At 44.4% G+C, this 21,860-nt stretch overlaps 1 protein-coding gene across 6 annotated transcripts in view; it reads left to right on the top strand.

The window, feature by feature from the left end:
- The first annotated feature begins 13,985 nt into the window (after positions 1-13,985).
- Positions 13,986-21,860, top strand: part of BOC (BOC cell adhesion associated, oncogene regulated) — a 73,609-nt gene continuing 65,734 nt past the window's right edge. The window contains exons 1-3 of one of the 6 annotated variants that reach the window (XM_069553428.1): positions 14,260-15,024; positions 17,382-17,544; positions 19,115-19,206. The gene's annotated coding sequence lies outside the window, so the exon portion shown is untranslated. Of the gene's footprint in view, positions 14,050-14,259; positions 15,025-17,381; positions 17,545-19,114; positions 19,207-21,860 lie in introns of those variants that run through there. The other 5 variants (XM_069553431.1, XM_069553441.1, XM_069553410.1 and 2 more) reach the window with 5 other exon arrangements.

The following is a 21,860-nucleotide window of genomic DNA, read 5'->3' on the forward strand; positions in this document are numbered from 1 at the left end:
GCCATTCTGAACTTACTTCCATTCCTACAGCGCATTCACTGCCAGAGAACTTCAGACAGGCTGTACCCACTTTTCTCTTTCATCCCCCTCTTCCTTTTTACCTGCATGGACAGTAACTTTATAAAAGTTGCAGAAACAGTCCAGTGAGTTCCTTTATGTCCTCCACTCAATTTCTCTATTGTTATCATCCTTAACAACCAAGTTCAGTAATCAAAACTAACAAACATCATTACAATACTATTAACTAAACCATGGACTGTTTTAGATTTCATCAGTGTTTCCTCTAACGTCCTTTTGCTGCTCTGAAGTCAGTGCAGGATCCCACATTGAATTCAGATTTCACGTATCCTTGATCTTCTTAATCTGCAGCAGTTCATTAGTCTTTCCTGGACCTTGACAGTCTTGAGGAAACTGGTCAGTTATTTTATCAACTGTCCCTCAACTTTTATTTGTCTGATGTTTTCCATCTGGGGACAAGAATGTCACAGATGTGATATGTCCTTCTCAGTGTACCATGCTGGGGTGGCATAATATCAATATATCTTACCACTAGTGATATTAACATTAATCACTTGGTGGTATCTCCTGGGTTTCTTCACAGTAAAGGCAGGTTTTAATCATTGTGACTAATATTAGGGGCAATAGTTTGAGACTATGCAAATACCTTGTTGTTCTTCAAACTTTTGTCTGCTAATTTTACCATCCATCACTCAGTCTTGCCTGAAAAATTATTGCTGTGGTGTTCTAATAAATATTTTCCATTTCCCTAACTACTTCTACATTTATTATTTGGAATTCTTCTCTAAGGAAAAGCTCCCCATTCTACTTCATTCATTCATTCAGCTATTTATTTATATCAACCTGGATTCATGGATATTTATTTTGTTCTATGGGTTATAATCTAATACAATCCATATTTGTTTTGTTGCTAAAATTATTCCAACTTTGGTTACAGGTTGGCTACTTTGCCCTTTATTGAGGACTTCTTTGCTTCTCTAGCAGCATTAGATGCTCCTACCTCAACTTATATTTATCTCACCCCAGCCCTGGAATCTGGAGAAGGCACTGGCACCCCACTGGCACCCCAGTACTCTTGCCTGGAAAATCCCATGGACGGAGGAGCCTGGTGGGCTGCAGTCCATGGGGTCGCTAAGAGTAGGACATGACTGAGCGACTTCACTTTCACTTTTCACTTTCATGCGCTGGAGAAGGAAATGGCAACCCACTCCAGTGTTCTTGCCTGGAGAATCCCAGGGACGGGGGAGCCTGATAGGCTGCCGTCTATGGAGTTGCACAGAGTTGGACACGACTGAAGCCACTTAGCAGCAGCAGCATCTGCAGCCCTGGAATCAAACACTTTTTTAAGAATCCCTAATTCCTCAGACTGGAGAATAGGATGTAAAAACCGGGATTTAGGTGGTGGGTGTGTTTGCTCCTATTGGGATGTCGCTGCTTTTAGGCCTCGTAGCAGATAGAGCTAGGAAATCTACAGATGAATACTAGGAGCATACTAGGTACATAAATACTCCTATGCTTCTGTCTCTCTCTCTCTCTCCAAACACACACATGCACACAGCCATGACACACTGATACCTCTGACTCTCATCTAAAACCTAGATTTCATTCCAGCCTTCCTTCTCTCCTTATTTGTAACTTATTACTCTGACAGTGAAAAGCCTGACTTCGATTATCTACAGTGTATTTAAGTATATGTTCAACTCTCATATATACACAAGTAGTAGATTTTCTAAGTAGAATATAGTATTTGTGTACAGTTCTTTTTGCCATTAGCTTTACAATATCCAGCCAAAATACTGATTTCCAAAGTACTTAATTCTTTTCTTCCCCAGCCCTACATTATGATTCTGTTATTCATTTGTAATATAGTTAGGTTCAGTTGTTACCGTTTATATTCTATTTGGGGTTCCTCCTTCATCCTGGTTCATTTTTTTAAATTTCTATAGAGTAAATTTTCTTTATGAAGTATGAGTGTGTGTGTGTTAGTCACTCAGTCATGTCCGACTCTTTGCAAGCCCACGGACTGTAGCCCACCAGGCTTCTCTGTCCGTGGAATTCTCCAGGCAAGAATACTGGAGTGGCTTGCCATGCCCTTCTCCAGGGGGATCTTCCTGACCCAGGGATTGAACCCGGGTCTCTGGCATTACAGGCAGATTCTTTACCATTTGAGCTATGCAGTAGTTTGTTTTTTCTTTTTTTTAATGACGTATAATTCTATGAGTTTTGACAACTGCATGTTATTCATTTTTAAGGTTTTTTTATGTTCATAAAACAGAAATGTTTTCTGGCTCTATATATTTAGGCATTTCCATTTGTTTTTCAAAGTGTTTTATAACGTTATGAATCAGTCATTCCTGAGGGAGAAAAGTTTCAGCATCTCTGTGTTCCACATCAGAAGGCCCCAAGTTGAGGAACGAAGCTGAGTCTGCATGCAGCCACTGCTTCAGATTTGGTCAAATCATGATTTTCCATCACCTAAGGAACCCAGGTCTGCACAATCAGTTTGGCTCTGCTGTCAATCTATATTGGCTCTTAAGATATCAAATAACTGATGGGGGGAGGGCATGGGGGACCAGGCTTGAGACAGAAAGAAATACTACAGACTGGCAGTTGCAAGGTTCCTTTTTCTTTTCCTTCCTTTCTTTTGCCCACTGCTTTCCATATTCCAGAAGTTGTTCAATGATAATTAAGACCCAGGACCTGACTAGGGGAGTTTCATATCAGGTAAGGAAAATTGAAAATACACCATAATGTGAATGTCATCCCCTGTGTTGAGAAAAATGACAGTTTGAAATAATTATTAAAGCAGTGCAGTAGATGTTATAAGAGTAAATAGCAAGTGATAGGGGTCCTGGTTAACAGGCACCGCTCACATGCCAGGAAGGTGAGATGGGCACAGAGGGTCAGGGGAGCTAATAATTAAGCTCGATTTTGCAGGACAGGTAGGAGTCTGGTGCAGATGTCAGAAAAGATATTCCAAGCCAGGGCACCACATACCCAAAGACCTAGAGAAATGAATGATCTGGAGTGTTCTAAGGACGTTCTATATGGTGAGGGAGGGAATGGGGAAATGGTAGGGGAGCATATTGAAGGGATACTTGCTAGGGACTGTGTGAAAGGTGCTGTGTGCTTTGCTAAGGAGTTTGATTTCATCCTAAAAGTGGTGAGGTCGGAAAGAGGAATCGATATGGCATGATTGAATTTGCTATTTCTAAAGATGTCTCAGGAGAAGGCAATGGCACCCCACTCCTGTACTCTTGCCTGGAAAATCCCATGGATGGAGGAGCCTGGTAGGCTGCAGTCCATGGGGTCGCTAAGAGTCGGACACGACTGAGCGACTTCACTTGCACTTTTCACTTTCATGCATTGGAAAAGGAAATGGCAACCCACTCCAGTGTTCTTGCCTGGAGAATCCCAGCGACGGGGGAGCGTGGTGGGCTGCCGTCTGTGGGGTTGCACAGAGTCGGACACAACTGAAGCGACTTAGCAGCAAAGATGTCTCTATCAGGAATGTGACAAATGGAGGCAGATGGGAAGTAGGGAGATTAATCAAGAGGTTGCTGCAATATGAGAAATGATGCAAGTCTGGATTAAGGCACTTGCAGAAGGGACTGAATGCAGGCAATAAATTCTGGGGAGACTTTGGAGGTGGCACTACAGAAGTTGGTGACTATGGAATGAAAAGAGTGAAGGGGAAAAAAGGCGCCAAAGATGATCTCCAAGTTTTTCTAACAGTTAAATAGATCATGGTGTTACTCACCAAGGCAGTTTTAAGACTAACTTTTCTTTTTTTGTTGTAGGTTTACATCAGACAGATATAAAAAAAGAGCGAGAAAGAAGCAGATTTTTTCTTTGCTAACATTACTCATTTTACTGAGGAGAATCAGATATAAGAAAGTTTCACTGCTCCGTGCCATTATTCTTAGACACCGCTGTAGAATAAAGGAGATGATTCCAGTCTCAAGGGAGAGCAGAAAGTTACCGTTTCAGGAAGGTTTGAGTTTGGTGTGTTCAGGCAGCTTCATGGGGATGTGGCCAGTGTGGTTACATAGAGTCTGGTACTCAGCAGGGCCTCCTGCTTGGTTTTAATCTCTGCGGCCATCATCTTGAAAGTCTGTCTTTGAATTTGTATTTTGGAAATGAAGTTAGACTGGACAATGGAGCATACACGGGAGGCTTGGGGTCTTGGCTCACATTGGGTCCTGCCTCCCTCTGCCTTCCTGGGATAGGTTCTCAGCTGTGCAGTCCTTTGAACCCTAGTACCCTAGCTTTCCCCAGCCTTCCCTACCACGTACCTGCTCCTCAGTGGCCCTCTGCCCCTGGCGGGGGCCAGAGCACACGTATGGGGAGCGTGGGAGTACAGCGTGTACCCACTGCATCTCAGAGAAGGCCAAGGCAGTGGCTGTCCCCACCCTGGGTTGGTAGATCTATAGCACTCTCAACAGACAACTGGACTCGGGCCTCTAATCCATCCCCTAGTGTATCTCGTATGGAGGTTGTGACTCCTTGGGCGTTCACTTTTCTGCTCTGGGTATGGGAAAGGGAAATTGACACCCTGATTCTTGACTGGGACCCTCCCTGCATTTTTATTTTCCACTGAATTCTGCAAATAATAAAGCCTACCTGTGGGTGTGTTGACCAATGGCAGAAAATGTGCGTGGTGGAATTGTTTCAACTCATCAAGCATCCTCCAGAAACTGGGTTCTCGCTTGACCTGTCAGAGGAGGAACACGATATTCAAAGAAGGGTTAAAGAGGGTGTAAACAGAGACTGAATCAGGAACAAATCCTGTTGCCACAGACTTTCTGGAAAAGATGCAAGCCCTTTCTCTTTGGGACCAGCTGGGCAAGGTCCTGAGTCTTACTGATTGTGGCCAGACTTTTGGGGACTGGGCTGCATACACACAATAACCTATAAATCATTTTTAAAACAAACAACTACTCACAAATGAGTGCAAGTAAAACTGACAAAATCTGAATAAAGTAAATGACTGATGTATCAGAATCAAATGTTAAGGTATTGTTAAAATACCTTTGATTAAGATATTGTACTCCATTTAGGCTAGATATTATGCTGTAGTTAGGGGGAAATCTCTGCTATTTTACAACCCACGTGACTACCTCAAAAGAAAAAGAAAAAAAAATGCAACTAAAAGTCAGTCATGCGCTATCATTTAAATGTACCATTAACATCTAAATGCAAAATACTATGCAATAGCCATCCAATTTTATATTTAAGACAAAACAGTCTTTATGTGCTTTAGTTAAGAGCCTGGTTTTTGGTTTTATAACTATGATTTCTCCTCAGGTGAAGTATCAGTTATTAGAATCCTTTCAACATTCTAGATTACATAGATCCATTAGGCTTCAACTTCTATGACAGAGATACTTAATTTTATTAATTCCTCATTTAAGTATTTCTATATTGGGCATTCACTGTGCCAAGTATCAGGCTAAGCTCTGGAGGTACAAAGATGAAACAGGGATTGCCTTTGTGCTTGAAGATATTCCAGTCAAGAGGAGAAGTGCTCATGATAGATGCTGTAATAAAGGTTAGAAGAGGGATCCATGCAGGACAAGTGGAATCAGAGAGGAGAGGTTCAGGCAAGTTTTCTAGAGGAAGTGATGTTCGAAATCAGTCCTGAATATTCACTGGAAGGACTGATGCTGAAGCTGAAACTGATACTTTGGCCACCTGATGCAAAGAACTGACTCATTTGAAAAGACCCTGATGCTGGGAAAGATTGAAGGCAGGAGGAGAAGGGGAGGACAGGATGAGATGGTTGGATGGCATCACCAACTCAATGGACATGACTTTGAGTAAACTCTGGGAGTTGGTGCTGCAGTCCATGGGGTCACAAAGAGTCAGACACGACTGAGTGAACTGAACTGATGTTAGAGGAAAATCTTAAAGAGTAAGAGGGTAAATATAAAAGAGAAGAAAAGGTTTAAGGCAAAGAAGACAGAAATTGGGCAGGCTGGGAAGCATGAGAAAGTGTGGTACTCTGAGGAAGGGCAAGGAGATGCTGGAGCACAAGATACAGGCAGATGGGCCACTGCGGAGCCAGGCTGGAGAGGTGGGCTGGACCAGAGCAGGGAGCATGTGTCCCCTTGTACCAAGGGAGCTGGGAGATGCTAAAAAGATTTAAATAAGGCAATGACATGACTGATCCCATCTTCACCTCCCCTGGATAAATAAGGAAAAGATTTCTGGATTTTTTTTTATTTTTAAAAGAATGAGAAAATCAGTGGGTTGTGTAATTCATTTTCCTAGTTCTTTCTCATCACAGGCAGAAGTTCATAGGCAAGCTGCTTCTCAAATGGCCCACCAAGTCTCAAATGATTCCATTTTTCAGTTGATGAATCCAACAAATAGAGGGCAAAGAAGATGAAACTGGGTTCTGAATCTGAGTTGGAGAGCACCACCAGCCCAATAGCTCTGTCTTCCTCTCAACTTCCCTTCCTTTGTCATGGCCTCTGCCCCGAGGGCTACTCCCCAAAACCCAAGGAAGCAGGGTAGGGTGGAGTTAAGGTGGGGCACAGCTGGGTTTTCTGTTGCTGTGACCAAAACTCCTAGTAACTCATCATAGGGCAAGAAAATAATACATTGGGAGCAAAACAAGCCAGAACACTACCTGTCTCTAAGCTTGCTCTGGCAGCTTTGACATTTGATTCCGTTCTGCTCAGTCCCTGATATATTGATTCCCTTCTTTGGAAGTATCTCATCACTAAATACCCTTCCAGGATGTGTGAGAAACTCCTTCCCTCTTAAATGGCTGACTGAACAAATTTAACAGAGGCCGTTACCCACTGAGTTTGGTATCAAATCTGAGGTCTCGTTCTGTTTGAATTTTTGCTTTCATCTCGAGTCTGTTGCCCCCTGCCCTCTGCTGCCATCAGCCTCACAATATCAAACAGCTGGAGTCTGGGCAGCTCCAGGATCCAAATTTCTCAGCCTAATACATGAAGGGGATAGGGGAAAAGGGGACAGAGGGAGTTGACTAAGAGAGGAGTTTCATGTGGGACTAACTGGTAACTGTGCTTCTATCAGAGGATCTTACAACTTGGAAAAATGCAGTCTCTTAAAACTCTGTGTCAAGAGACAGATTCCATTTGTTTGAGATTTAACGAGTGTGCAAAATCAAGCATGCAGCATGGTTCGTGGAAATGGCCCCGGATTTCTCCATTTCTCTGCCCTAGCTTTACCTCTCAGAGAAGGCAATGGCAATTTCCAGTACTCTTGCCTGGAAAATCCCATGGACAGAGGAGCCTGGTGGGCTGCCGTCTGTGGGGTCGCAGAGTCGAACACGACCGAAGCAACTTAGCAGCAGCAGCAGCTTTACCTCTGACTCAAACTTTTATCAATATAACCACCACTTATAGAGCACCCACCAAGGATTACATTAAATAAATATGTAAAACAATGGTCAAGGCATTAGAACTGACCAATCAGAAGTGCTAGCTGTAAACAACTGGTATTCTTGTACCAGATGACCCACTAAGAGTCATATACTAGGAGAGAGACTCCATGTATGTTATTTTGAATTTTCACAGATGAAGAAAGGGGGATTTAGAGTATCCAGGCTCAGACAGCTGAAGACTGGATCCAAATCCAGACTGATCCCACAGTCTTGCTTTTTTATGTCATCTTCCCGTTATAGTACCCTGGTCTGTAGGCAGCCTCAAGGACATCTGAAAAATCATTCCTTAAAGAACACATGGCTAGTAGGAACACCTGAGTTGGCAATGCTGGATGAGACAAGTCAGTCCCAGCCAGCTCAACTTGAATAGGGAGTAAATGGCATTGTACCAGGCTCACCTGTAATTCTGCCTCAACCATGCAATTTAGGGTTTAATTACATACTGTTTTGAGTTGTTTACTAATTGTTTCAGAGGTCAGTCTTTTACTTTTATTCATCATTCTTCATCTAGTCATCAAATATATTGGAGCAACTGGGCACATTCCTCCTCTGGCAGCCCTTGTGATAACCAGCATGGAGAGGTAGGCCAACTCAGATAACTATTAATGGTCTACTAAAGAGCAAATGAGGGCTAATTTGCCCTTTTTTGTTGTTGTTTTGGGTGTGCCACGTGGCTTGCAGGATCTTAGTTCCTCTGCAGTGGTAGCAGAGTCCTAACCACTGGACCCAGGGAATTCCCTAATTTTCCTATAATAAATTAATGAATTAAGTATTACACATATTTTGAAAATGTTTTGAGAAATTGCCTGAATAAATAAAACTTCATATATTCAACAGCTAGAATTTGAAACTAGGAAGTTAGATGCACAAATATTCTATTTCTAGTACCTCTGATCAAGATAAAAAGTCTTTATACAAACATTAGCTTTGGGAATAGGAATGTATACAAAAGCCAATTTTCTAATTACTGTTAGTATTGTGAATTATAATGTCTAGCCTTTAATCTAGATATGTTAACTCATACATCAGAACTGCATTCTCTTAAGGTATTCAGTCCTTGGACTCTTCTATTAGTTGCAGTTAGTAAGTCACCTTAGCTCTTTGAATGCATTTGGATTTCCTTTAAAAAAAAAAAAATCTGTCATTTGGTAGCCCACAAAAGATTCCTTAATGACTTGACAAAATTTAATCATCTTCTTGATACACCTTTCTTACTCCACTAAGAAGCCTGTAATTAATTCATGAAACGGTTGCAGGGAAACCATATGTTGCACTTCAAAAATCCCAAGTTTTGGAATTAATACTAGTACTCAGTTGGTAGGGATCTTGGCAAGTTATTTGAGTTTCTTCCATATCTGTAAAATAGAGATAATCAAACCTGTAGGAAAGGGTTGCTGAGGGGATTCAGGATCATATGTACACATAGAATCCAGAACAGAGGCTGTGAGAGGTAAGTGCTCAGTAAATGTTAGCTTATTTCTCTGAGAATTGTTGGGAAGATTAAATAAGATCATAAATATAATTGAGCTCACATAGTAAGAAATTATTGTTTTACTCTTCCCACTTGAGCACTGTCTCCACTGTACTGAATATTTGGCAATTGTTTTCTTTATCTAGTCTGTACAGTCATCCAAACTGGATAATTCAATCAACTCTCCACTTGGAGCCTTGTATTTGATGACCTCATTGTTGTGGAAATCTGAGAGATGAAAATATATATTGGAGTCATGAAAGGACAGTTTTGCAATACCAACCAAAAGCCTTTAAAATGTTCTATCTGTTGATCCAAAATTTCTGCTCATAGAAATTCACCTTTAGATAATCAGAATTATTAATGAAGATTTATGATAAGATGTTTAGTCAGCTGTGGTGCATGATCATGATAAAAATAGAAATAACCTAAAAATATGACATTAGGAGGATGGTTGAATAAGTAACCTCTCTTTGAATGGTACATAGATGTTTAAGTTGAACTTCAGAGATGATTTAATGACTTGGGAAAAATAATCACATTTGAATGTTAAATTTGAAAAGGAGGATCACAACTTGGATCACAACCATGTTACAGTGAACATGGTTTTACAAAATATGAAAGTACCAAATGTATAGTGAAGAAGTGAAAGTGAAGTCACTCAGTCATGTCCAACTCTGCGACCGCATGGACTGTAGCCTATCAGGCTCCTCCGTCCATGGGATTTTCCAGGCAAGAGCTGGAGTGGATTGCCTTTTCCTTCTCCAGGGGATCTTCCCAACCCAGAAATCGAACTCGGGTCTCCCACATTGCAGGCAGACGCTTTACCTTCTGAGCCAACTGACCCCTAAATTACCAAAGCATAAGAAAAAAATACAAGATATTAAATAAAGGTATAAATTTATTGCTGTTGTTTAGTCATTCGGTCGTGTCCAACTCTTTGCAAGCCTATGGACTGTAGCACACCAGGCTTCCCTGTCCTTCACTGTCTCCCAGAGTTTGCTCAAATTTATGTTCATTGAGTCAGTGATGCTATCTAGCCATCTCATCCTCTGCCACCCTCTTCTTCTTTTGCCTTTCCCAGCATCAGGGTCTTTTCCAATGAGTTGACTCTTTGTATCAGGTGGGCAAAATATTAGAGCTTTAGCATCCGTCCTTCCAATGAATATTCAGGGTTGATTTCCTTTAGGATTGACTGGTTTGATCTCCTTGCTGTCCAAGGGACTCTCAGGAGTCTTCTCTAGCACCACAGTTCAAAAGCATCAGTTCGTTGGTGCTCAGTCTTCTTTATGGTTCAACTCTCACATTCATACATGACTACTGGAAAAACCATAGATTTGACTATATGGACCTTTGTCAGCAAAGTGATGTCTTTGCTTTTTAATAAGCTGTCTAGGTTTGTCATAGCTCTTCTTCCAAGGAACAAACGTCTTTAAATTTCATGGCTGCGGTCACTGTCTGCAGTGATTTTGGAGCCCAAGAAAATAAACTCTGTCACTGCTTCCAGTTTTTCCCCTTCTATTTGCCATGAAGTTATGGCACCGGATGCCATGATCTTTGTTTTTTGAATGTTGAATTTTAAGCCAGCTTTTTCACTCTCTTCTTTCACCCTCATCAAGATGCTCTTTAGTTCCTCTTTACTTTCTGCCATTAGAATGGTATCATCTGCATATATGAGGTTATTGATATTTCTCCTGGCAATCTTGATTCTAGCTTGTGGTTCATCCAGCCTGGCATTTTTCATGATGTACTTGGGATAGAAGTTAAATAAATAGGGTGATAAGATACAACCTTGTTGTACTCCTTTCCCAGTTATGAACCAGTCACTTGTTCTGTGTAAGGTTCTAACTGTTGCTTCTTGACCTGCATACAGGCTTCTCAGGAGACAGGTAAGGTGGTCTGGTATGCCCATCTCTTTAAGAATTTTCCACAGCTTGTTGTGATTCACAAAGTCAAAGGCTTTAGCGTAGTCAATGAAGCAGAAGTAGATGCTTTTCTGAAATTCCTTTGCTTTCTCTATGATCCAATAAGTATTGACAATTTAATCTCTGGTTCCTCTGCCTTTTCTAAACCCAGCTTGTACATCTGGAAATTCTTGGTTCATGTACTGCTGAAGCCTAACTTGATGGATTTTGAGCATTGCCTTGCTAACATGCGAAATGAGTGCAGTTGTTCAGTAATTTGAACATTCTTTGGGATTGGAATGTAAACTAACATTTTCCAGTCCTGTGACCACTGCTGAGTTTTCCAAATTTGCTGACATATTGAGTACAGCACTTTAACTGCATCATATTTTAGGATTTTAAACAGCTCAGGTGGAATTCCATCACCTCCACTAGCTTTTTGTTCATAGTAATGCTTTCTAAGGCCCACTTGACTTCACACTCCAGGATGTCTGCCTCTAGGTGAGTGACCACACCATTGTGGTTCTCCTGGTCAGTAAGACATTTTTTGTATAGTTTTTCCGTGTATTCTTGCCACCTCTTCTTAATTGCTTCTGCTTCTCTTATATCCTTCCTGTTTCTGTCCTTTATTGTGCCCATCCTTGCATGAAACGTTCCCTTATACTGTATATCCATTTATACTGCCCTTTTAAACATCTTCCAGTTATAATCAGTTAGAATCATGTACTCAGTGAAATTGAAGTATGGATTTGTATGATGAAAGACAAAAATGAGAGAAGAATGAGTGGAAAAAATACCCTGTTAACAGTGTTACCTCTGGGTAGTGGAATTAAGGTACTTTCCTCCTTTTCATGCTTTTCTGTATTTTCTAAATTTTCTTCAGTGAACACATTTTATAATCAGGAAAGCAGATTTATATTAAAACAGAGGATAAATGATCAAATCCTTCTCTTTGCCTATATGTTAGTAATTTTCTCAGCACAATCCTTCCCAGATATCCTTCACCACGAAGGCACTCTTTCTGTTCACGATATAAATGGAGAGCCTGCAATACACTAAGGAGGGAGCATCCTCTCTTAATGTCACTCACCGTGATTCCTTCCAGCTCACTCTGAACACTTAGTGATATGGTGACTTATATAGTGACCTTATATGGTGACCTACAGCCTCTGCCTGCCCACCCTCAACATAATAAATGTGATGATCACTTCCTTACTAAATGTTCCTTCTTGATTAAGGCCCAGGAATCCCCCAAGGAGTGAAATGCCAGAGGGAAATCACCACGAACAAGATCAAGAGTAGCAGAGAGTACCTGATCGAAAGCCCATGCTCCGTTTTGAGATGGTTGGGGGTGGGGGGTGGGAACGGGGTTAGAGTGGAGTCGGGAGGGCAGGGATAAGGAAACTAATAGAGTGGAGAGGGGAGAATTAGGCAAGGAACTTGCTTCAGGCAAAGGAAGAGAGAGAGTTTCTTAAGGGAATAATAATAATAAACACAATTATGTTAATACAAAGAGCCATAAAAATAATAAACACGTGTGAGGTGCCAACAGTGTGCTTAGTGCTCCTGCAGAATTAAGCCTACTCAATTAGGTTGTGATCTGCATTCGGCCTGAACTCTATGGGAAAGAGGAGCAGCTGCATGAGCTGTCTGGGATGGAGAGAAGTACAGGCCATGGATCTTTTCTCTTGGTTAAATACTTTTGGTAAGGACTTCACGATTCTTTCCTTTCTATTGTGCTCTGAGTGGTTGACTCAGAGTTCAGGGGACACCCAAAGGCCAGAATGGAGGGAATCAAGGGTCCTAGGAGAAAGTCTTCAGAAGGAGACAATGGGAAGGGATAAGAGACATTTTGAATAGTATATGAAGAACTATGGAAGAACCAGTGTAAGAGTTCCATGCATTGGTGTCTCACATTGTCAGTAGGAGTTGTACTTGGAGTCATCTTTGAAAAGCAGACAACTCCGTACTCTGCTTGAGGCTCTGGGGAGACAGAGTGTTTTCACTGCAATGGAAGGCTGGCTGGCCCATTTCCTTGGAGAATGGTCCAGGATGGCCCCCAAGCCTTGTAATCCTGAACCCTAGAAGAGGATAATAAGGTAGAAGCTAGTATGGTTATTGAGTGGAGATAAAAATATGTCTTGGAGAATATTAGAGGGAGAATGATGGAGATTGAGTGGGGAGGGTGGGGGACTGGAGAAGAAAGGAGAGGGAAGAATACTCCTTCAAAGAAGGAGTTCATAGTCTTTTTCACCTTGTTGAAAATGGATCATCCCCCTTATCCACTTTCCCCTGGAGACAGACCCAAGAATCCAGGCACACGGGGCTGAACATACCAGATACATCAATAAAGAAACTGGCTCATGCCTGAATTTTCCAAAAGCATGCGAAAAAAGATAGTACAATGTATTGATTGAAAGATATTTATGTTACCCTTTTAAACATTTTTTGATTCAGGTTCAATTAAAATCATATATTCAATGTAAAGTGAATTTTTGCGGATGAGAAACTCAAGAGGACAAAACCAAAGTCAGAAAGGTTAGGTGACTTTCTCAGAGTCACACGGTGGCCCCTGCCTGCGGGGGCAGTGCTCCTGCCACATAGGTTGCAGCCCTTTCATTTACCCCACTCTAGGCCTGCCTGACCAACTTTCAGAACAGCTTTCTTCCCACTTTGGCACAAACTCCAGGTTCACTTTGAACAAATTTCAGCCTTAACCCCTCTGGGTCTCAGTGTCCTCAAACTGCAGTATAAGGGTACGAACTGGATGACCCTTCACTCTCTCTGTTCCATCCCTTACAGATTAAGAAGACCCCATTTGCCCCAACTCAAAGCATGTTTGACTTCTCAATATCCTGCGAAAGTAGGTTTTAAAATGTGGCCCGGGACCCACAGCATGAGCATCCCCTGAGAACTTCACAGAAGTGCAAATTCTTGGGCCCACCCCAGACCCTGCCGCCTCGGGCTCAGCAAGATTTTAATAAGCCTACAGGGGGTTCTGATGTAGCTGAAGTTTGAAAGCTGATACTCTGAGTGTTATCTGCCCAACACTAAAGGGAGGGCTTTAACACACGCACACAAGGAGGTATCTAACTCCTCTGCGGCCGCTCCCCCTCCCTGGCCTCCGCTCTCTCATCCTTTTCCTCAAGCTTCCTTCCTGGGATGATGAATGGAGGTCAGGGCAGGGCGCTGTAAACCGAGGAGGACGCGGCAAACTCTCTCCTCCGACCCACCGGGTAGGTCAAGGGAGGTAGCCCTGGGGCTTCGGTTTCCTTATAATTTTCTCGACAGCTGTTGCCCCATTTGGGGGTAGAGGGTAGGGGAGCATTTAATAACAAAGTCTACTTTTAATGATTTATGCAATCGTTTGTTTGCAGAGTGAAGGAGACCATTAAGAAGGGCGGGGATGGGTATCATAAAAAGACCTGGGGGAAAGAGACAGGAGAGAGGAGAGGATAGTGTAGGCGAGCTAGGGTCTGAGGTGAAGCTAAAGAGCAAGTGGGGGTTCAGGGGAGCCGTGAGTGTGGGAGAAAGTTAGAAGACTTTGCTTTTGGCATGGGAAAGAAAAAGAAGCTGGGGGAAAGCACGGGATTCAGGCGCAACAGAAAGAAAGTGGGTATTAGGAGAGAAACTGAGTTTGGGGAGACTTTTTTTTCTTCCAGCTTCCTTTCCAAGACTTTCTTGGCTCCACTTTGCTCCTCCCCTCCTCCCCGCCTCCTCTGCTCCCCCTCCCCCGCGCGCGGTAATGGGAGGCTCCTAGGCAGGAGAAGCAAAAGAAGGAATTGTTTGCGAGTTCAGTCATCCAAGAAAGCTTCTTCCATATGGAGGGACGGGGTGCGCAGGGCGCGGCGTTCCCTGCCTTGTCCCCCTGCCACCGCCGCGGCCGCAGCTCCCTGCCGCGGGGACCCTGAGCCCCGGCCCGCCCGTGTCAGCCGCCGCGAGCGCACACTCACACACGCGCGCACACACTCACACTCACGCCCGCCGCAGCCACACGCGCCCGCACGCGCCCCCCTGCTCCGGCCGGCAACTTCTCCGTCCGGGGCTCCTTTGTTGCTCCCGCTGCAGCCGTCCTCCTGTTTTGTGTGTCCCTGGGTGTCACTGTGCGGGTTGTGTGTCCGTGCGGCCCTGGGCTGTGTGGCTCTCTCCGCGCCCACGGCGCTGGCCCCCGGGCCCCGGCTCGCCCTTCCTAGGAGCCCGCTGCACCAGAGGTGAGTCACGTCGCTGAAGTTTGTTTTCTTTTCATAAAAAGTTGTGTTTGTTGGTTTGGGGAGGGGAGGGGGTGGGTTGGCGGCCGCAGGCCGAGCGATGCCGAGGAAGCGCCGGCGGGTGGCTGATGGGGACGCGCCGGCGGCGGGAGCGGTCCGAGCGCTCCGCCGGCGGGCTCCGGCGGGGGGTGCGGCCCAGGCTGGCTGCGGGGTGCCGGGCTGCCGTCTCCGGGCCCGGGAGCGCTGCGTCTCGTTCCCTGCGGGCGCGGTCTGGCCGATCATTCCCGGAAGCTTCCCTTGTGGAAGAAGGGCCGGGACAGCCTCCCAAACTTCCCCCAAAGGTTGACACCAGTTCCAGGCTCAGAGCGCAGCAGGGCGGTGGGGAGAAACCCACATGAAGTCTGCAAATACACAAAACTATCGCACGCCCCTTTGGCCTCTTAGTACGGTCTTGGCGTTTAAAAAAAAAAAAAAAAATTTTTTTTTTTTTTTTTAGATAGACTGAACGGACTGGGAGGCAAAACAGCGCCAGGGAAACATCCCCCGCTGGAAAGGTGGAAGGGCTGAGGCTGAAGTGGGGGTGTCCAGAGGTGTCTGTGGGCTTGGAGCAGCGTGCGGTCAAATGTGTGTGTGTGTGTGTGTGTGTTTTCGCGCATAACGTCCTCTTGCGGGGGTTTGTTTGTGTAACTGTGAGAGGTGGGGAAATGATCCCTTGGAACAAGTGGGAAGGGGCTGTGGGGAAGGGCAGGAAACCCAAGAATTTTCTGCTGGATTTTTGAAGGCTCTGCTTAACTTTCAGGATGCCAGTGTTCGTTTGCTCTTCCAGATGGTAGGAGAATTGGGGGTTGGGGGGTGGGGAGAGAACTGGAGGAGATTAAGGAGCCCTGGGGATTTGTTTGCTCGGTTTTGTTTTGGGGATGGGGTTACAGTGGCAGGGTTGCTTGGAAGGTTGTGTGCCGCCAGAGAAGTGGCGGTAGAGCTAAGAATACCCAAACCACACACCAGCAATCCCGAACAGGCACTTTCTGGGTGTGGTGGGCTATTCTGCCGCTCCCCCATCCGTTCTCAGCAAGCTCACATGGGTTCGAATAAGTTTTTGACCCGGAGTTACCTCTTTGAATGAACTGAGTGAAAAGTATGTTTTGGTTTCAGACCCTTGTGCCGCTTCCAGGTGCCCTGCACCCACCTCACATTCATCACCTGGATCTTTGTTACCCAGAACTTGGTGAACATCGCTGGTGAATGAATGAAATTTTCAAAATTCTTGAATGCACACACATTTCTGATTTATTCCACAATTGGGCCTGCAGGCAGCCCAGCCCTGTCATGGTTTGTCATCCCTTTGGATATAGCCAATAAATCAGTCTTCGTTTTCTCAAGGGCAGCATGAAACAGTCTCCTTGGACTAAGGTGGGGGCTCAGGCTCCCAAACATCTGTGTGACCTGTTTTCTGCACTTTACTTAAAGTGAATCTGAGGCAAGAGTTTGACCATTTTGAGGTGTGTAACAGGTTTCCCAGGAACGTTTCTGAGGTCTTATAATTGGTACTTTTTAATGGTTTCATAATTGAAACCCAGAAGGTTCCCATGGTAACCTTGAAGCACCTTGGGGTCCCTGGGACAGAGGTGGGGGGAAGTGGGGGAAACAGCGCTGGAGTTACAGTTTTCCTGCGGCATGAGTGTTTGAGTGAGTGTATGGAAAATGAAAGAAGTAAGAGTTGCTGCTTTGCTGACATTTCCTGCCCGCACTTATTGCTCAGAGCTTGGCTCTTTAAGAAGCTGGAGGCCATCTACACCTATAAAATCTGAGGGTTGAGACAGTGTCCTGTTCACCCTCTGTCAAGAGATCTCAGAAGAGTAACATTACAAGACACATTTTCTCAGGAGAAATCGCCTAAGCCACAGCGTTGGCTTTACTGGGGAGAGGAAGTTGATAGAAGCCAGGATAGTTGCTTCCTTGACCACAGCTGGGATGTGAAAGGGGGGAACAGAGAGAACCCTGCTTAGCTGTTGATTGGTTGGTCAACTTGTGTTAAGAGGGTAATTTATATTCTCTTCCCTCCTCCAAATGGGTCCAGAAATTTTCCTTTCTTTGAAATGCTCTTTCAAATGTTTGGGCTTCTAGTTCTCTTCACCAGCTTACCTGTGGTTTCCATACCCTAAGAAGGAGTAAGAGATTTTACTCGTGGAATAATTCAGTGGACTTTGCCAGGGATCCCCAGGGTGTAAGCTGGGATGGTGAGACGTGAACCTGGTGGTCATAGTCTTCCATGGGACCCTGGGGATCTCAGTTCAGTTTTTGACAAAGTCCCCAGGATGGTTAAGAAATAAGAGTTTTTCCTTCTGTATCTTTTAACCAAGCGAGAAGAAGTTGAAGAGGACCCAAGTGTACTAGATAATTGCTTCCAGTACTTTCTGGCCTCTGAATAAGAAAGTATTGACCTGGCACCAGAAGATATTGTACATTGGGAGTTTGCTTTCTTTCCTGCAAATTCCAAGCCTCCTTGCTATCTAGGAAAATAAGGTGGGTGGAGAAATGGGAATTGGGGAGGGAGAGAAGTGAAAGTGATTTGTTACTGTTTTTAAAATGTATTTACTTTAACATATGGAACTTCTTGTCATCTCCATGCTTCGATTCAGCAAGCCATTTAGCAGGCGTTTCTAGTATATCAGACCTCACCCAGACTGGGAGCTTGTTTGTCCCTGAATAGGCTTTCTTAGTCAAAGGACGGTTCTCCAAAGTACTCCACCCCACCCCACCCCGCCATTTTTATTTATTGTACAAGCATCTACTAATAATAAAATGTGTTTTAAAATTACTCATGTTCCTGTACTATAACACAACTGCCTCTGTTCATCCATGTGCATACAAACTTTTCACATAGCTGCAATAAAAGTGTAGACTCTGTAGTCAGACAGGCCTGAAGTGTCTCTATACTTTTGACCAAAGGCTCATAGAGAACAGGTATATCCAGCCTGTATGTCCCCTTTGCTATTACTGGGAACAAGCTAAATCCTGAGAGTGCTCCCACATGGAGGCTTTACATGTAATATTTTCATTTATGAGGCTAAATCAAATATTTGAGGCTGGAGGGTGCGATGGAAGATGGAGTTTGTTTTTAATCTAGACATCCATGTTTACAAAAAGCCTTCCTAAATAGGGCTCTAGCCTCCTTGGAGCCCTCAGGGTTGGAAATGGGTAGAGAAGGGGAGGTGGAATCAGGAAGTAAGGCTTAAAGGCTCCATCTCAAGTGGCACTGCCCTGAGGATTAGGAAACTTGGATGGGAGCCCTGGCTCTGCTGTGGACTCCGTTCACACTGACTCCATCCACCGAACTGATCAATTCCTGTGTCTCCATCACTACTGTCAGCTCCTCCCTAAGCTAGCCAGTCTCTCCTGCCCTTCCCTTTATTGTTCTACCATCCCACCATCTTTTCCTTTCCTGCTACCACCATGCTTCTGCATGCCCTGGACAGTTGTGCTGACACATGGCTGGACCCCCCGCTGTCTACCCAATGCCCCTGCATGCCCACCCCCTGCCACCATCCATCCTTCATCAGTCCCACAAACAAGTCATCACTCTAAGTTTACAATCTAAATTTCTTAGCCCTGTCACATGTGGCTGTGTCTCATGATGATTACCTTGACAGGACCCTTCTACTCCAGCCTGACCCATCTATCAGATGACCCTTGATTTTGGTGTGTGGGGGGGGTCATTCCTCACCTGCTGCCCTACCACCTCCAACCCCTTCCCTGTTAGTCCACCTTACTTTGTATGAGGGCTGCTCATAATGTGTTCTTCACAGATATTTGGTAAATATTGATGAAAATGGTAATGGTTTTGTAAGATCAATGACTGGTTTCAATGTAATCCTTGTTCTTCATCCATTGTTTATTCCATTTCTAGCAAAGGGCCAGGTACCTGGAGATGTAAGGAAGCCTATGATTTAGAAAAAACTGCCTTTTCTCCATATTCTCATTTGTAAGATGGATTAATAAGGAATTAGTCTGGCTTATAGCAATGCACCTTATAAAAAGCAAATACTTTCAAAGTGTTTGTTTATTTTGTTTGAGACACTTTCTTTTTCCTCAGGCCCGGAACAAACTTCCTGGAGCCCATGACCCGTGAAGTCTTGTCAACATTCACACCATCTGAGGCTATCAGCAATGAAGTAGAAGAAGCAGGTGAGGTTTTCTGCCCACAGTCTAATATGTCTGGCTGCTTGGGTCAGTCATATTTTCATAGTTTGTGTTGCCAGGTGAGGATAGAATGTTTCTCATCCTTCAGTATTGGAAGGGTCCAGTTTTGAGTGGAATCTGGACAAAACAGGTTGGTTCAGCTCAGATACTTTTGTAGTCAGAGCTTCTTTTCCCTCGGGTGACCAAGTGGACTCTCCTTTCCTGAGCCAAATTCTGTTCAACCTGTTGGATATAAACCATTTACTATGGATTTGGAGTCTAAAACTACTGTGGAAAAGTCCTGCTTGGGTGTGGGTGAGGAAAGCCCTGTGTTCATGTGTCTACCAGTGGTATTACAGCAAATGCCTTCTGGTCTGGTGTACCGGGCAATGTTTATCTCACAAAACCTAGAGGGATTCCATGTCGTTCCATCTTCCATCTTTATTCCATCTTCTGAAATAAAATTAGGAAATAGTTTGTCTTTTCCTAATGGAGAATTTGGCCTTATCTTCAAAGAAGGTCTTTGATGTTTGGGACGAAGTTATTGGGCAGTAAGAGTTTTGAAATCACAGGAGAAAAATGAGAGCCCATGATACACAATCAACTTACCTTGCTTGCCAGAGAAAATGTTGAGAAAAGTCTCAACTACTTCTCCTGGTTAGTAACAGGAAAATGCAAAAAAATCATCTAAAAGGAGCTGAGCAGCAGAAAATAAGGCAAAGAAATGCTTATGCACCTCCAAACTGAGTTTATACGTCAGTGGACAAGGAGGGTGATGATAACTCGTGTGTTGGTTGGAGCCTTCATCCTTTCAACACATTTTTTATTGAGTGCCTGGACTAATACCAGAGCCTGCACCTTCCAGAATTCCATGACTGCAGGGAAGGGACATGCAGGCACAGCAATGCAGACTCCAGTGTGAAAGTTCTTGGACTGGGTAGTGAAGCGAGGCTTCTGGAGTGGGGAGAGCTAGTATCTCAGGCTGTCCTAGAGGTCAAGGTGGGGCTGGCAGGACTGAAACATCCTTCCTGCAAATGGACTTTTCCTCAGAGGATAATAGGCTGAAGAATTCTTAAGACAGGCTATTTCAAGTTCAGAGTTGTTGTTTTTTTTTTATTAGTAAAGTTAAAAACTGGAATCTCTGCATTGAATACAGAATCTCAGAAATGTGAGTCTTTGACCATGATCTAAAACCAGTGACTGATAGCTTTCAGGGGGCAAAGGAGAAACACGTGATTGTCTTTTCCTTCTCATCCCATCAGATTTTAGCTGTGAATGCCAGAAAGATGTGCCTGAATTCATCTTTTCACTTTACAGTTTTGTTTGCCCTTTGTTCTACTGTCTGGGGTAGCTTTGCTTAGTTCCAAAGTCATTCCCAGAGTAGGAAGTGAGGAGATGTTTATTTTAGGGACACAGAAAAGTTCCTGGGCTCTCCATTTTCCCAGGACCCTCCTTGACTGCTAAGAGGTGGCTTAGACAGGATGGGAGCTCCAGGTAAGAGGAGGAGGGTGTGTGGAACCAGCTGACCTTGGAGGTCCCCTTGCCCAGGCCAGGCTGAAATTGGACTCTTAAAGGGACAACTCCCTCACCTCTCCTGGCCTGCCAATATTTTTCCAGAATAGTCCCAGCCAAGTGGCTTTACTAGCCTGAACTTACCTAACATTACAGTCCCAGCAGGTTTATTAGGTGTGGGTCACTGTTAATTGGAGAGGAAAATTGGGGGGTTCTGAGTTTATTACTTTTCTGTGAAAGCAGAGGCTGCTCTTAGTTACTTCACAAAGCATCTCCCCCATTTTTCAGTCTGATGACTATCGTCCCACAGAGGTGTGATGGGAGCGCGTCCTTTTTTTACACACCTGTGCTCACGTGAGGAGGATTTCGTCATGTAGTCAGTCAACACTGTACCTGCTTTTGCAAGTGAGACCACATAAAGTGATGGAAATTCACGACTGTTTACTTCTGTCATTATGAATGGATGTTTTGTAGTGAACAAGTTCCATAAAAATCCACTGTGTTACAGCCAAGAGGTAGAGTCTAATGGCTCTTCCATTGCACATGCCTGCCAAGCAGTCACCTGCAGCCCTTCCTGGACAGCGTTGGTGGTCTCACCGTCGTGAAGACCGCGTCAGCGCCAGGTGAAAGCCCCACAGTCAGGTGCCTTGTGTTCTGTAGGCTTCTGTTCCAGAGGCGCGGGCTGGGTAATCAGGCCTGGCTTTCGCCTGCCTGGACGGTGGCAGCTTGCCAGCACGTTTCACTGGGTGGTCTTCAACAATGGGAGAGAGTAGGGGTGGGGAGCTCAGCTCTCCTACCCAAAGGGGAACAAGAAGGTTGGCAGCCAATTCCCTGTCACTGAGACACCACAAAGGTCTTGAGTGTGGGTGAAAAGAACGAACAGGTTGCTGAAGGCAGCATTGTGATGGAGTTCATCTTTGTTCCCCTGATTTTACAAAGAGTTACGTGCATGTGGAGATGCTCTCTTAAGAGGGCGAGCATACGTGAGCAGCAGGCGCCCTTCCTTCAGGGCAAGAGGGAAGAATCATTACCCATTCGGGGAATTATCTATGGACCCCAAGGACAGGCTGAGACCGGCAGATCCCAGAGCCAAAGAGATAGCCTTGCCTGCCTCCATCCTCCTTCTGATGAGAACAAGACCTGCCATT

Source organism: Ovis canadensis, chromosome 1 (assembly GCF_042477335.2).
Source record: "Ovis canadensis isolate MfBH-ARS-UI-01 breed Bighorn chromosome 1, ARS-UI_OviCan_v2, whole genome shotgun sequence".
In the NCBI taxonomy this organism is placed as follows: Eukaryota; Metazoa; Chordata; class Mammalia; order Artiodactyla; family Bovidae; genus Ovis; species Ovis canadensis.